The 14,663-nt window shown below is 30.6% G+C and overlaps 1 protein-coding gene across 1 annotated transcript in view; it reads left to right on the plus strand.

The window, feature by feature from the left end:
• The window catches only part of LOC117908962 (putative disease resistance protein RGA4), an 86,694-nt gene that overhangs the window by 59,791 nt on the left and 12,240 nt on the right, over nucleotides 1–14,663 (plus strand). The window lies entirely within an intron of this gene.

Below are 14,663 nucleotides of genomic sequence, written 5' to 3' on the forward strand. Positions count from 1 at the left end.
TTTTAGCTTGAGTTTGAATTGCCTATATTATGGAAAGAAAATAAGATAGGAAGAAACATGAAATTCTCTTATTTGATTTACTATGAAAAATATGAAGAAAAATAAAATATAGTAGAAATTACTTAAAACCGTTATACGTTCAAATTCTTTAGTTTTTCTATGATAGAAAAATAAATTTCAAAGAAGCAAGTAGCTTTAGTTCAAATTCATTTTATTGGGTAATCATTGTTTTTATTACCCATCTCAAGTTGTTAAGTCTTTCAAGCCTTAAGACTGATTGGAGGTGATTGTGATATCCTACATGGGATAGGAGAAAAAAGTTCATGACATTATACATGTATACATTTCTTTTAATAATATAGACACATTTAAAGTCACGAGGGATCAAAATGAACGATATCAATATAAAATGAGAATAATCTATTACAATTATACTTGCAATAACCTTAAAAAATTTGGAAACATAAAACTACAATCATGTTTTTGTTGGGAAAAACGGTGTATAACTTTCAAACAAGTAAATACTTTTTTGTTTTTATATTATAAAAAACCTAAATTTCTAAATTTCCATTTCCTTTTCAATTCTTTATATGTTTAAATTTTTCATCCGAACCAAGATCCAAGAAAAACTTAAAACAAAGAAAAAATGAAAAATTAATTTAACATGTGTAATTTTTCAATAAGAATTTATAATTCATAATTCAAATGATATTGTGAATTGTAGACACTGGATTATACATAGAGAATCATTCGAAGAATGACGGTCATGTGAATGACATAGGGTAGCCATTGTGTGCATGTGACATCTACTACATTTAGAGTCGGTTTGACAGTTATTCTAAAAAATGTTTTTAGTGTAAATGTTTTGAAAAAAAATTAGATGCTTGACAAAATTTATGAAACACTTTTAAGAGTCTAAAAAATCACGCATAGTATTTTCTGAAGAAAAACTTAATAATAAGTGATTATCCTAAAAAAACTTCCAAAGAATACTTTCATTAAAATTACTTCAAATAAAAACACTACAAAACATACCTTTGATTCATTATAAAGTAATTTTCATATTTTATATAATTAGACCCATGCGATTTGTCCACTATTCATGATGAATTTCCCTATTTTATATAAGAACCCATGAGATTTGTCCACTATTCTCTTTTCCAACTCTTCCAACTTCTTATCTGATATTTAAAATTGATAAATATGAATCTCTTTACCCTAGGGAATAGTTCCAAGTGAACAACTTAGCTTATTTCAGTTTTCATCCAAAGCATAATAGGTAATCATTTTACATTCTAATTCATCTCCATTCTCATCCTATTCTAATTCTTAGTCCGACATGCCAAACACAACCTGACGCCAATGATGAACTTATTGTTTTGATTGATATATTGATAATTTAATTTTATGGATGTATTGAGATACATGGAGAAATATCTATGGATATTTTGATATAAAATATAAGTAAGATAAATAGATTAAAATTCATGAAAATGTTAAAAGAAACTTTAAAAATAATATAATAAATAATAATAAAATTTTTAAAGTTGGTATATTAACCAAAATGATATATGCATGATATAGTTTATCAAATTTGATAATAATATCATGTGCATTGATAAAAAAATTATCATTTAGTTATGTCAAATATTATTCGAGAATAATGTTGCAACATTTGATTATAATACAAGTAATTTTAAAATATAATTGATATTAAAATTATGATCTATTTAATTCAATTATATATATATATATATAATTTCTTTAACATTTAATAAATGTATTAATGATATAAAAAAAGATTTGTGAGGAAAATTGTCATCATAATTTTTATGCCTTTTGTATTCAATTAAATGAAAACTTTCATTTAATTATCAAACGATTATAATTAATTAATTTATTAAAATATTCTTTTAATATTTATTTTTATAATGGCTTTTAATATATATATATATATATATATATATAATTGGTCGTCTTTTGTCTAGAATTCAAATCTATTGTATTCACCATGTTTGATCAAGAATATTACTCGAGTTTTGACCACGTTTGATGATTGAGAATATCATCGACGTTTCGTGATTTTTTAATCCTTACCTAAAACAAGACATTTTATTTCATTTTTATTCTCATCCTATTCTAATTTCTAATCTGACATACCAAACACATCCTACGGTCTTAAGAGGTTTTGTCCAAGGTTTAATTGCCAAAGAATTGGTGTGGTGATCATTATTTTTGTTAGCCGGCAAAAGTCGTTGGATCTTTCAAGTCCTAGGAAAAAAAATTAAGCATTTTTTAAATAAACATACCAATTTAAACATTTTTTAATATATATATATATATATATATATATATATATATTTTGGTAGCTTTCGTATCATGAGGTTGACATCGTTTAAAATTGGGAAACTTGTGTTTTGGCCCTCTGATATCGAAAATATATGCTTTTGGAAACTAAAATATATGAAATATGAAATCCAACTATTAATGGGAAAAATAATATCGGAAACGTGCATTATGTCCTGTTTACTTTTCCTTTTCCCAGATTGTCCCTAAATTTCCCCACGTCATCAGCAAGTCCTCTCCATGTCAGTAGAACAATCTGAAACTTGAACTAATTTTCAAAGTTGGAAGATAAAAAAACCTAACCCGAGAACCAAAAGTATGGAAATTCGTCTGCGCTACTGAACAAGGTAGTGTCAAAATGCGTCTTTTATTTTGCCTCTACCTGAGACGGCTTTGCTGGGCGCTTGCCCTATGCCCTAAAAATGAATAGAAAATAATTAATGGCTTGGATTGTGTACCAACAACTAATCTCCAGAAAAGTCATTTGCCTTAAGTTGGTAAGGGAATTTGCTGCAATTCAATCTAGGGTTATCATAAATCATCCATTTTAGCTCTTAATGTTGTTTCATGTAACATATTTGAATGATATTTTATGAATTTCATTTAATACAATATGTGTTCTAAATGATGCTTCTTTTTTATAATTAGAGTTAATCTCTATTTATTTTTCTTAGATTTTACCAACTATAGTTAGAATTCCACCAATTCCTCTTTTAAGGAAAAAACAACATTGGGTTGATTATGGGTGTTGCAATTTCTATTGGATGTGTGAGCATCATACTAATATGTGAAGTTTTTTTTACATAAAAAGGAAATATTTAGATGTTAATGAGGATGAAGGCACTTCTTTTGCTCAACATTACTAAATTTAAGCTTCAGATGTCAATGAGAATGTCAATGGGCTCTTTTCTATAGATGTCATGGTAGCATCTTCAGTTAGTATTATTTGCTGCCCAATTATAGAAGACCCAAGAAGCTAGATGGGCTTGAGATGCATGGAGTGGTAGTTGAGTGATTTATCTTAATGTTGTTAATTCAACTTTTTTGCATATAATGTAGCAATGACATTTGCCTAAGAATAAAGTCATCTCCAAAAAAATCTTTGCACAAATACACAATGATCAGAAGTTGTCTTGTTGTAGCCTGTTTCTCCATAATTGACTCAAACTTCTTGTATCATTGCCTAGGTGCCTGTTTCAAGCTATAAAGACTTTTTTCAATCTGCAAAAATAATCTTCTTTTCCTTTTACTTTGAATCCCTTTGACTGCTCTATGTATACCTTTTCCTCCAAGTCACCATGGAGGAAAGTAGTTTTCACATCCATTTGTTCAATCTCTAAGTCAAGACTGGCTGCAAGACCAAGCACTACACAAATGGATGACATTTTCACAATTGGAGCAAAGATTTCTTCAAAGTCAATGCCTTTCTTCTAGCTAAATCCCTTGACAACTAGTCTAGCCTTGTATCTTGGGCATGAAGTGTGTTCTTCTTGCTTCATCTTGCACACCCATTTGTTTTCCAAGGCTTTTTTTTTTCCTTTAGGCAGCTTCATTAACTCAAAAGTGTGATTAGCATGCAAGGACTTCATCTCATCTTTTATAGCCTTAATCCACTCTCTCTTCTACTTACTCTTTATAGTTTCTTCAAAGCTCTTAGGTTCTTTCCCATTAGTGAATATCACATACTCTTTTGGGGAGTATCTTATGGAAGACTGACGATTCTTGGTAGACCGTCTAGATGGGACTATAGGAGTAGCTTGTGGTACTTGTGGCTGGTCAAAAACATCAGAATTTCTAACCTCTATAGGTTCTAAATCATCACTTGCACCATGTGGTCATTTTGTGTCTCAACATCAAGTTGATCTGCCAATGGTGTTAGAGAAATTATTTTCAAGTCAATCAACTTGTCACTACTATCAGATTATGCTTTCTCCACTTCATCAAGGTCTGTTATTATCTGATCTTCCATAAATACAATGTCTCGACTTCTAATCAACTTATTCTCAACTGGATTATACAATCTGTACCCAAATTCATTTTGGCCATAACTCAAAAATACAAACTAACATGTCTTCACATCAAGCTTGGACCTTTCATCTTTAGGAATGTGTACAAGGGCCTTACATCCAAAGACTCACAAATGATCATACGAAACATCTTTGACTATCCAAACTCCATTTGGCACATCAAATTGCAAAAGAATAGAAGGTGAGAAATTCAACACATGAAGAAGAAGGGTGTGTCTTGAAAACAACTCTATTTTGTTTTCCTACTAAGAAATTAACACACTTTTGTAGATGTGTGTTTTTCATCCCAGACAAGTGATTCTTTCGAAATAGTACCATCACTCCTTTCTCACCCATGTGAACGAGTCTCTTGTGCCACAACTCAACATCCACATTTTCAATAGCATGAATGACATCCTTAGAAAGTCCAACTTGCATCATGTACAAATTACGATTCCTTTTACATTTTGCTATGACTAAAGAACCCTTAGTAAGCTTCCATTGACCATTACCAAGACCACTATATATAGTAGCCACCATCATCAAGCTTGCTAGTAGAGGTAAGGTTCAACCGAATGTCTGGAACATGCTTTACATATTTGAAAAGCAGTTTCATACCATTATGGGTTTCTAAACAAACATTACCTATGTCAATAACCTTAGCCACACCATTGTTGCCCATCCTTACAACTCCAAAGTCACCGGGTGTGTAGGATGTGTAGAAATCCCTACAAAATGTAGCATGAATAGTAGCACCACTATCAATTACCCAGCTAGTCTCATCAAATGCTGAATTGATCATCATCATCATACATTAGTAAAAAGTCTTCTATAGTGGTGGCAACTCGATCTTCATCACTGCTCTTATTGCCTTTTTCTTTCCCGTTGTTCTTCTAATTTTATTTCTTTAACTTTATATAATGTTTCTTGATATGCCCCTTCTTACCACAATGGTAACACTCAACATTAGCAAATCTGTCTTTAGACTTATTTCTACTACATTCCTTGTTTTTCGGACCCCTACTCTTGTTTCTCCCCCATGCCTTAGTAACTAGCATATTTGACTATGAGGAGGAACGATGTGACTTTTTTATCATCTTTTCATTTAGAACACTGCTCTTAGCCATTTCCTTTGTAATCCTCACCATCTAGAGTTGAATTAGACAATGACATTTTAAATGTCTCCCAAGAATTCGACAAAGTGCCCAAAAGCCATAAACCCTATGCCTCTTCATCAAATTTTACCCTCATTGTATCCAACTAATTTATCAAACCTTGGAATGAATTCAAGTGATCAGTAATAGAAGTATCCTCACGATATCTCAAAAGAATAAACTATTTCATCAAATACATTTTGTTGTTTCTGATCTTCTGAGCATACAACTTTTCAAGTTTGATCCACAATGTACATGCATTCTTCTCACCACTAACATGGTTTAACAAATTGTCATATACCCATTGTCGAATATACCCACACACTTGCCTATAAAGTAATATACATTCCTCATTAGTTTTGTTAGCGGGTTTTCTTTCGACAAACACAAGGTGATGGTAACCCTTCACATATAATAAATCCTCTATTTTATAATTCCATAAGGCATAATTTGAGCCATTTAAGCTCACCATTCTGTTCACTAACATCCATTCTTCAACACAACACAAGCAACCAAAGCTCTAATACCACTTTGTTGGGAGAAAGTTGAACACAATATCACAATTAAAATCACCAAGCATGCACCAGAATTTTTAATGTGGAAAACCTCCTCAATGTGAGAAGTAAAACCACAGGACCAGAGTCCACTCAAAAAGGCTTCACTATCAACCTAAGTGAGAGTACACAATTTGTCCCAACATTAATTGGGGACTATCACTAGCAACAACCATAAAAAAAAAAAAAAAAAAATTCTTAGTTTTACAAACATAAACACCAAATAATAAAAGAATAATAGAAAGATATCACAAATTTGGTATTCTATCAGGCTATACTAATCTGTCCAAAAAACTCCAATCGATGATCCAATCGTTAAGATTTAATTACCACAAGTTTCGAACCTCCTGTTAAAATTTCACTTCAATCAGACCAAGGATCAAATAAATATCACTCTTTGATGAAGACTGCATAGAATCGAGATTTTCTCCTCTCATTTTCTGTCCTGCTTTGTTTGAATGATTATACATTATAGCCGACTACTCTAATCGATGAGCTAACCAACCAGAATTAAGAGACATAAGAGATGAAGACACTGTACAAATTTCAACACAATCCAACGATGCAAAATAAAGATCAAGAAGATTGATTAAAATTGCTCCAAAATGATTCTATTTATGACCAACTCTGTTTAGGCAGCTATAGAGTGAAATAAAAAAGTTCAACCAGAATGAAGAGTTGAGAGTGATAAACCAACTGACCAAGTTTCAGCTTAAACAGGCCATAGACCATCAAGATCTATTACTTAGATGAAAATGGCTCTCTCACACTCTTCAATTTTTTATTCTTTTTTTTTTTCTCTCAAAATCATCAGTTGCACTCTTCTCACTCTGTATTTCGAGAAGTGAATCCTTTTGGGGTTTTCGAAAAAACCCTACACCAAAAGATAACAAGGCCCATATCATATGGGCTTTGTTGGGTTTGACATATATGGGCTATTCTCCACATGAGAGGGAAACCCAACCCAACAATAGTTTAGTACCTCCTAATTGCAGGAATGACTTGTCTTTGTCATCACGATGAGTTTCCCATGGTGAGTGCACTAATGTATATGGTTACACATTGGACAGGACCTATGATGAGTCATGATATTGACTATCAAATAGTCATGATCTCATAAAGCTATTAAACTGTATGAGCTCTTAACCTTGAGAAGATATTAAGTCAATAGTAAAATTTTAAATGACTTTAACATATAGGTAAGATCCTAAAGTGGTAATATATTCCCTATGGATTGAGATACTATTGATAGAGGTTAGTGACAACATGTATACTTAAGATAGACACCATGATATCTCCTGGGTTTTAGATAATATATCCTTTTGGCTGATCCTAAGGACATGTGATTAAAAAATCTGTGGTCATAGTAATTCTTTAATTGGAATTTGACATTTGCTTCTTATGAAATAAAGTGTGTCAATTTATCACATAAGAAGAGGATTAGAGACTCAAGGACTCAAAAGAAAATTTTGTAAGGTAGATATCATTTACTTTGTTAGACTACAATCAACAGTTTATGAGAAGTTTGCATATAGTGGACAATGGATCATAGACCAGAGGTTTGTATCTCATAGTTATAATATCTTACGATAATGGAGTATGGTTAACTCTCTGTAGTAGGATATTAAGTCAATTTTAGAATTGAAATATGAGGTAGCCAATATTCTCTTATGAGTCTTAGCGGTCCTCACTTAAACTCATATTCCATGGTGGCATGATTTTTTGAGAGATTATGAGTTCTATATTCATATGTATGCATACAGACATTTTGGTAAACACGAAAGGCTGCACAAGAGTTTATGAATGTTTTTGGGTTGAGTTAATTAATTAATTAGAACCCAATTAAGTTAGTTAATTAGGACTCATTGGGCTAAATTAAGTGACCAACATAAGTCACTTAAACTTACAGGTAAGTCTATATAAACCTCCTTAGGTTTAGGGCTTATATTTTGATTCATTCTATCTTTCAGAATGAGAGAATCCCACTCTTCATTCCTAAGTGATAATTCCACCATTTTTAACTGCCAAGGTCTAGGAAAGAGCTATTGGGTGGAAGATCGTGAGGTTTTCGAGATCCATACCATCATTTTCTTTGATTGGAACTGATCTAGGAACATCTATTAGTTTATTGGCCATTTAATCAACAAAGGACTATAATGTAAAATTGTTTCATGCAGTGCCTCAAAATCATTATGAAGGGCTATAAAAAATTGGAGCAATGGTTGTTACTTTCTACAAACAATATAAGGCGTAAAAACCTAAAGCTCAGTTGATTTTGTGAGAGCCAACTAGTCCAAAAGATCAGTTATAGTGGAATAGAACTCTTGAATACTCATTTTCTTTTGTTCAAGAGCTCAAATATCAATCTTTAAATAATATTGATTTGCAAAATTAGGCTAAATGTATAATCTTTCCAAATGTTCCTAGATCTTGTTGACAAATTCATACTTTGCCAACTACGTACTTATCAAATTCTCAATAAAGTTGTTGATCCAATCGATAATTTTTGAATTGTTTACTGCTCAAATGTTTAAATGTTTATATATTTTTCATCATCTCCATTTCTAGGTTTATGTAGAGTGTCAATATATAATCCCACATCTTTTTTACCTTTGAAAAATTTCCCATTACATAACTCCAATGTTAGGATAGAGCCCTTAAAAGCATAGTATGATATAACAAATTCAAATTTATTATTCATTTAATAAAATTTTAGTTTCCTATTTTTATCTATCCTATTACATGCATTATAACTTATAGCCATTTTAGCCTAACATTTTTTGCATTGTACATGGTTTGGGTGCATTAGGAGTTATACAGAAGATCTAAGTCATGAGTTGCTTGCAAGTATATGATTTGTTACAACTAGTTCATAGAATTAGACAATTCATTGAAGGTTGTAGTACACTACCTACTAATGGAAGGGATGACTAGTCTTGGTCATTGGGATGAGTTTCCCATGTTAGGTCCATTAGGTTGTACAATTCAACATTAAATAAGGCCCATGGTGAGTTATGATGTAAAGTTATTGAGTAGTCATGACCTCACCAAGCTACTATACTCTATGATCTCTTAACCTCGAGAGAATATTTAGTTTGTGCCAAAGTTTATAATAGCTTTGACCTATAAGTGAGATCCTAAGATGGTCATATATTCCCTATAAATTGGGTCACTATTGATGGAGGTCAGTGATAGGAGGTATTCTCGATAGGGATACCATGATATCTTATGGAGATTGAGACAATATGTCCCATTGGGTGATCATAAAGAAGTTTGATCAGGAAATCAATGGTCATAATAGTTTTTTAATTGGAACTTGACATATGCTCTTTGTGAGATAAGATATGTCACTTCATCTCAAAATAAGAGGATAAGAGACTCAAGAATCATAAAGGTAATCTTGAAAGGTTGATAACATTCATCTTGTTAGATTATGGAGACTATTTCATGGGGAACTTGCATACAATGGATAGTAGGTGTTAATGGAAACCTTAGATTTCTTCATTCATAAACCCTAGATCGTATAGGTACATGCAAACATACCTAGGCTTCTCTAGAAACTAACATAAGTGGAAACATGGCTTTAAAAACCATTTAGATTAATAAAACTAGAGAAGAATGAATTATTCCTAGATTTGGATGTTCCTAGATCAATTCATTGCGATGAAGATGTTTGAATGTTCTAAAAAGTCTTCTGTGTAATTACTCAAACCATGACCTTGGCACTCTAAAGAGAGGACTTTGGAAAAGAGATGCCTTGACTATCTCTCTTTCTCTCTATTTCTCTCTGGAAGTGGAAGATGACAAGCAAAAGCCTTAGAATCCCTAACCCCTAAGGGGATATTTATAGGGTTCCCCTACTAGGCTTAAATGACTTGAGCCTACCAAGGCTTAGGTTACTTAATCTAGCCCAAAATAGATCCTGATTGATTAATCAACCACACAAGGTCATCTACTTAATCAATTAGCTCAATCAAGAGAACTTGTTCTCTATTCCCCTATGCAAACTTGCGTAATTTCTAAAATGCCCTTATACATATCTAATCCTTAGAAATCGTGTCATCATGGTATATGAGCTCAAAGTGAGGACTACTGGGACCAATAGGCGTACTAACTCTCTCAAAATCCAATTCCGAAGTTGATTCAATATCCCACTATAGAGAATCAATTGCACTCTAGTACCTTATGTAAATAATAATAAGATGAAGTTTGGGTTATGACCTACTATCTACTACATGCACACTCTTCATGAATTGGTGTCGATAATCTAACAAGGTAGTGTTATCACATAATGTATGATAAGAAATATGAATTTGTTACATTAGATAATAACATAATGTATCCTGGTAGGAAGTATGAATTTTAAAAATACATACTCAATATTAAAGTAAAGTTATTTTTTTTAAACATAAAATAATATATTTATAACAAAGTTAGTAATATGGATGAGGCATAAATTAGCATTGGTGTCAAGTATTTCAATATGTAAACCTAAAACATATTACATTTATAATATTATTGAAATTCTACCCATAATATATCTTTATCAAAAAAGTCAATCTAAAAATTTTCAGATTTTTATTACTCAATCTATATCCATATAATTTTCTATTAGAATTATCTAAAATTTCTTTAATATCTTTATATTCATTTACTTGAAAAATGAAAAATGAAAAATAACCAATAAAATTGTTTATTTTATTGAGATATTTTTATTAAATTTTGTTAAAAAAATAAAATCATTCGGAATTTTAAATAAGATTTAATATGAAATATTTTATTTGAAAGTTTATTTGGTTTCATTAACAAATTTATTTGATATTTTTTATTGTAAATATATTAAATTATTAAAATTATAGTATTTTTCCTATAAAATTAGGGTTGCAATTTGGACGGGCTAACCCAAACCAACATAAACCCAACCCAATGATTGGGCAGGCTTGGGCACCATTTTTTGTAACTCAGGTTGGGCTTGGTCAGATGACTTGGGCAACCCAAACTAACCCGATCCCGACTATATATATATATATATATATATATATATATAACTGTAAGAAAATAATACATTGGTTCTTTCCATTCAATTATTTAATAGAGTAAAAATCTTCAAGCCCTAGTCCAAGGTTCTTCCATCATTCGATATTGTTCAAATCCTCAAGCCCTAGTTCAAGATTCTTTCATCTTTCAGTGTTGTTGTCGTCATTCAAGGTCATTTGACAGAAAGCAAAAACCATCAAGCCTTAGTTCAAGATTCTTCATCGTCATTCAATGTTACAGTCGTCGTTCAATACCATTATTGTTCAACTCCATCATTAATGTTCACATTCTATTACCAGGTTTTTGATTGCCAACAATTTAGTTAATAAATCATGGAAATAATAAAAAAGGTTGATTTGAAAATAATTCTAAGATATCCCTTTTTGGTTTCAAATTTATCTTCCTTGAGTGATGAATAAATAGGACAAGACAAGTTCTTTAAGGGGATGGTGAAGCCCTTATCCTTTATGTGGAAGAAGTGTAGAATTGTTACCTATACATAAATTATATTATAATACTCTACTGTAATATGCTTGGCTTGGCATCCCTCATATGGGGCATGCCATGCGAGAAAAGTCTTCCTTTTGTAAAAGAAGGGTTGTGCAACAAATGAATGTTGTGTGTTTGCTTTTTGAACTAATTTTTATTGGCCCAACCCGACCCAACTCGGCCATCATATAATCAACTCGAGCTCAACCTAAGTTAAATAATTTCAATTCGAGTTCAGTACATCAGATTGGAAGTTGAACCCACATCATTTGGGTTATGTATTTCAAGGTCAGATTGAACTTGGGTTGGCCAACTTGCCGAGTTGCAACCCCATATAAAATTAATTTTTCTTTAACATTTATATTTTATGAAATATTAAAAATTATATATTTTATTAATTGTTTTCCAAAAATTGCAATTTTGGTGATTTAGGCTTTGTTTGGTAACCGTTTTTGAAAAAATAGTTTTTAAGAATAGTTTTTGAAAACTGTTCTCTAATGTTTTTTTAGAACAAAAGTCTATTTGGGAACCTAAAATTATTTTTAATATTTTTAAATACGTTTTAAAAATAATTTTTATATCCATAACTTTATTTTTAATCATTATATATATATATATATATATATATATATATATATATATATATATATAATTATTCTTTAAAATAACTCTCAAAAAACAAGTGAAAACAACTAAAATATGTTATATAAAAATACCATGTTTTCTATTTTCTAATAATAGAAAATAGAAAATAATTTTTAATTGTTAAACATGTTTTTAAGTTTTTTTTTTTAAAAAAACAAAAAACTATTCTTGAAAACAATTTCCAAACAGAGCATTAATGCAAAGTTAGCCAATTTTTTGTGTTGCCTACCATCCTGTAGTCCCTTCTTGTTAGCCACCCGGAGGAGCTAAGCTTTTTTTATTTTTATTTTTTGGAGGAGTGAGGGACGACTTCTATGAACGAGTTGTATGGGACATGTGGAAAAAAAAAGATGGCCACCTTGCCATGGTGTTGGTTGAAGATGGAGACTTGTTGAGCGGTGAACCATGGAATGGGAAGAAGCTTATGGGGGGAAAAAAACAGAGCAAAGGGATTGGGAGAGTTGTGGGTGAGTTGATTCAGGATGAAGGAAAAAAAAAATAGGTTTTTGAGGGAAGGTGAAAACAAGGAGTTAATTTGGAAACAACTAGGAGGAGAGTTGTGGGTCGACTGGGAGGAGGTTTTCAGCAAGAGCTAATGAAGAGGACCTTTAGATTCTACTGGAAAAGTTCTCTTGTCTCACCGGTGACTACGGATCCAAAAAGCTAGAATGCGCAGGTGGTGGCGTTGCTCTCCCTGCTATACTTGCAGAGTTTAAGCTCAATGGCTACGGAGGCCTCGACTTCTATAATGTGGGAAACTATACCAAAACCAGGAGTTGCTCTGGAATTGGGAAATGAACAGGTTTGTTTGTTTTCTCATTACAACTTCTTTCTGAATCTTTCTTTGATGAAGACAAGTGTGATTTTCCAAGTTTTGGTTTTTGCTCTTAAAAAGGGTCTTTTTGACGATTCCACTGTTTTTTTTAGGAGTTGAAATGGGTTTTTGATGAATTCAAGTGGGCGTCTTTTGTTTGTTAATGGGATGTTTTTGTTTTTGGTGGTCAAAACATGAACTTTTTTTTTTTTTTTATTTATGATTTTGTAGTCATTTTAAGGAGCTGTGAAATGGGTGTTTGATGAATTGAACTCAATTTTGACTAAATGGGATAGGTCTTGGATTATGGTTCTTGGTTTATTTTGATGATTTATTGAACTTTGGATTTCCTCTATTTTGGGACCGACTCCACTCCTTCAAAATATAATTTTCAAAACTCCAATTTTCACTTATAATTTTCAAAACTTTAATTTTAAATTTTCAAAACTCGAATTTCCAAATAATTTTTTTTAAATTCACGTTTTTTTTTTATTTAATCTTCAAAACTCTAATTTTCAAGTTTAATTTTCAAATAATCTTCAAATTTTCAATCATCAAAATTTAATTTTCAAAACTTCAATTCTCAAATAATTCTCCAAATTTCAAAATTTCCATTTTCAAAAATAATTTTCCAAAATTCCAATTTTCAAATTAAATTTTCAAAACTTTAATTCTCAAATAATTCTCCAAAATTCCAATTTTTCAAAATTTCCATTTTCAAAAATAATTTTCCAAAATTCAAATTTTCAAATTTTTTTTTTTAAATTTCATTTTCAAATAATTTTCTAAAATTCCAATTTTCAAATTTAATTCTTAAGAAATCCCATTGTCAAATAATTCTTCAAAATTCCAATTTTCAAAATTTCCATTTTAAAATAATTTTCTAAAATTCCAATTTTCAAATTTAATTGTCAAAACTTCCGTTTCCAAATAATTTTCCAAAATTCCAATTTTTAAATTTAATTTTTAAAAATTTCATTCTCAAACAATTCTCCAAATTTCCAATTTTCAAAACTTCTATTTTCAAATAATTTTACAAAATTCCCATTTTCAAATTTAATTCCCATAATCTCCATTCTCAAATAATTTTTCACAATTCCAATTCTCAAATTTAATTTTCAAAACTCCCATTTTTCGAATAAATTTTCAAATTTTCATTTTTTTTAAATTTAATTTTCAAGATTTCAATTTTCAAAACCCTAGTTTTCTTTCAAATAGTTTTAATCCCATTCCAGTTTTCAAATATTTTTAATTCTACAACTTTTCATCATTCGTTGAGGTTTTAAGTCACCAAAAATCTCATTTTTAAATAAACTTGCTACTTTTCTTTTCAGGTAAACACTTTCATAAATTTTCTTTGATTTTAAAATAATATTTTGTTTCTCTTGATTTTAAATAAGCATGAAAATAATTTTCATAATTTCAAAATAATGGAATTTGTGGAATTAATTCATGCAAAATAAATTGGGCTTTGGTGGGAGCCCAACATTCATAACATTTCTTTCGAAAATAATTTAAGTGAATTGCATGATCGATATTGTTTGATTTTGATTAGTTTTGTGTGAGATATTTTACACTTATCATTGTACACTATGTTTCATGATAACGCTTTATTACC

The sequence above is a fragment of the Vitis riparia genome, chromosome 19 (genome assembly GCF_004353265.1).
Source record: "Vitis riparia cultivar Riparia Gloire de Montpellier isolate 1030 chromosome 19, EGFV_Vit.rip_1.0, whole genome shotgun sequence".
NCBI lineage: Eukaryota > Viridiplantae > Streptophyta > Magnoliopsida > Vitales > Vitaceae > Vitis > Vitis riparia.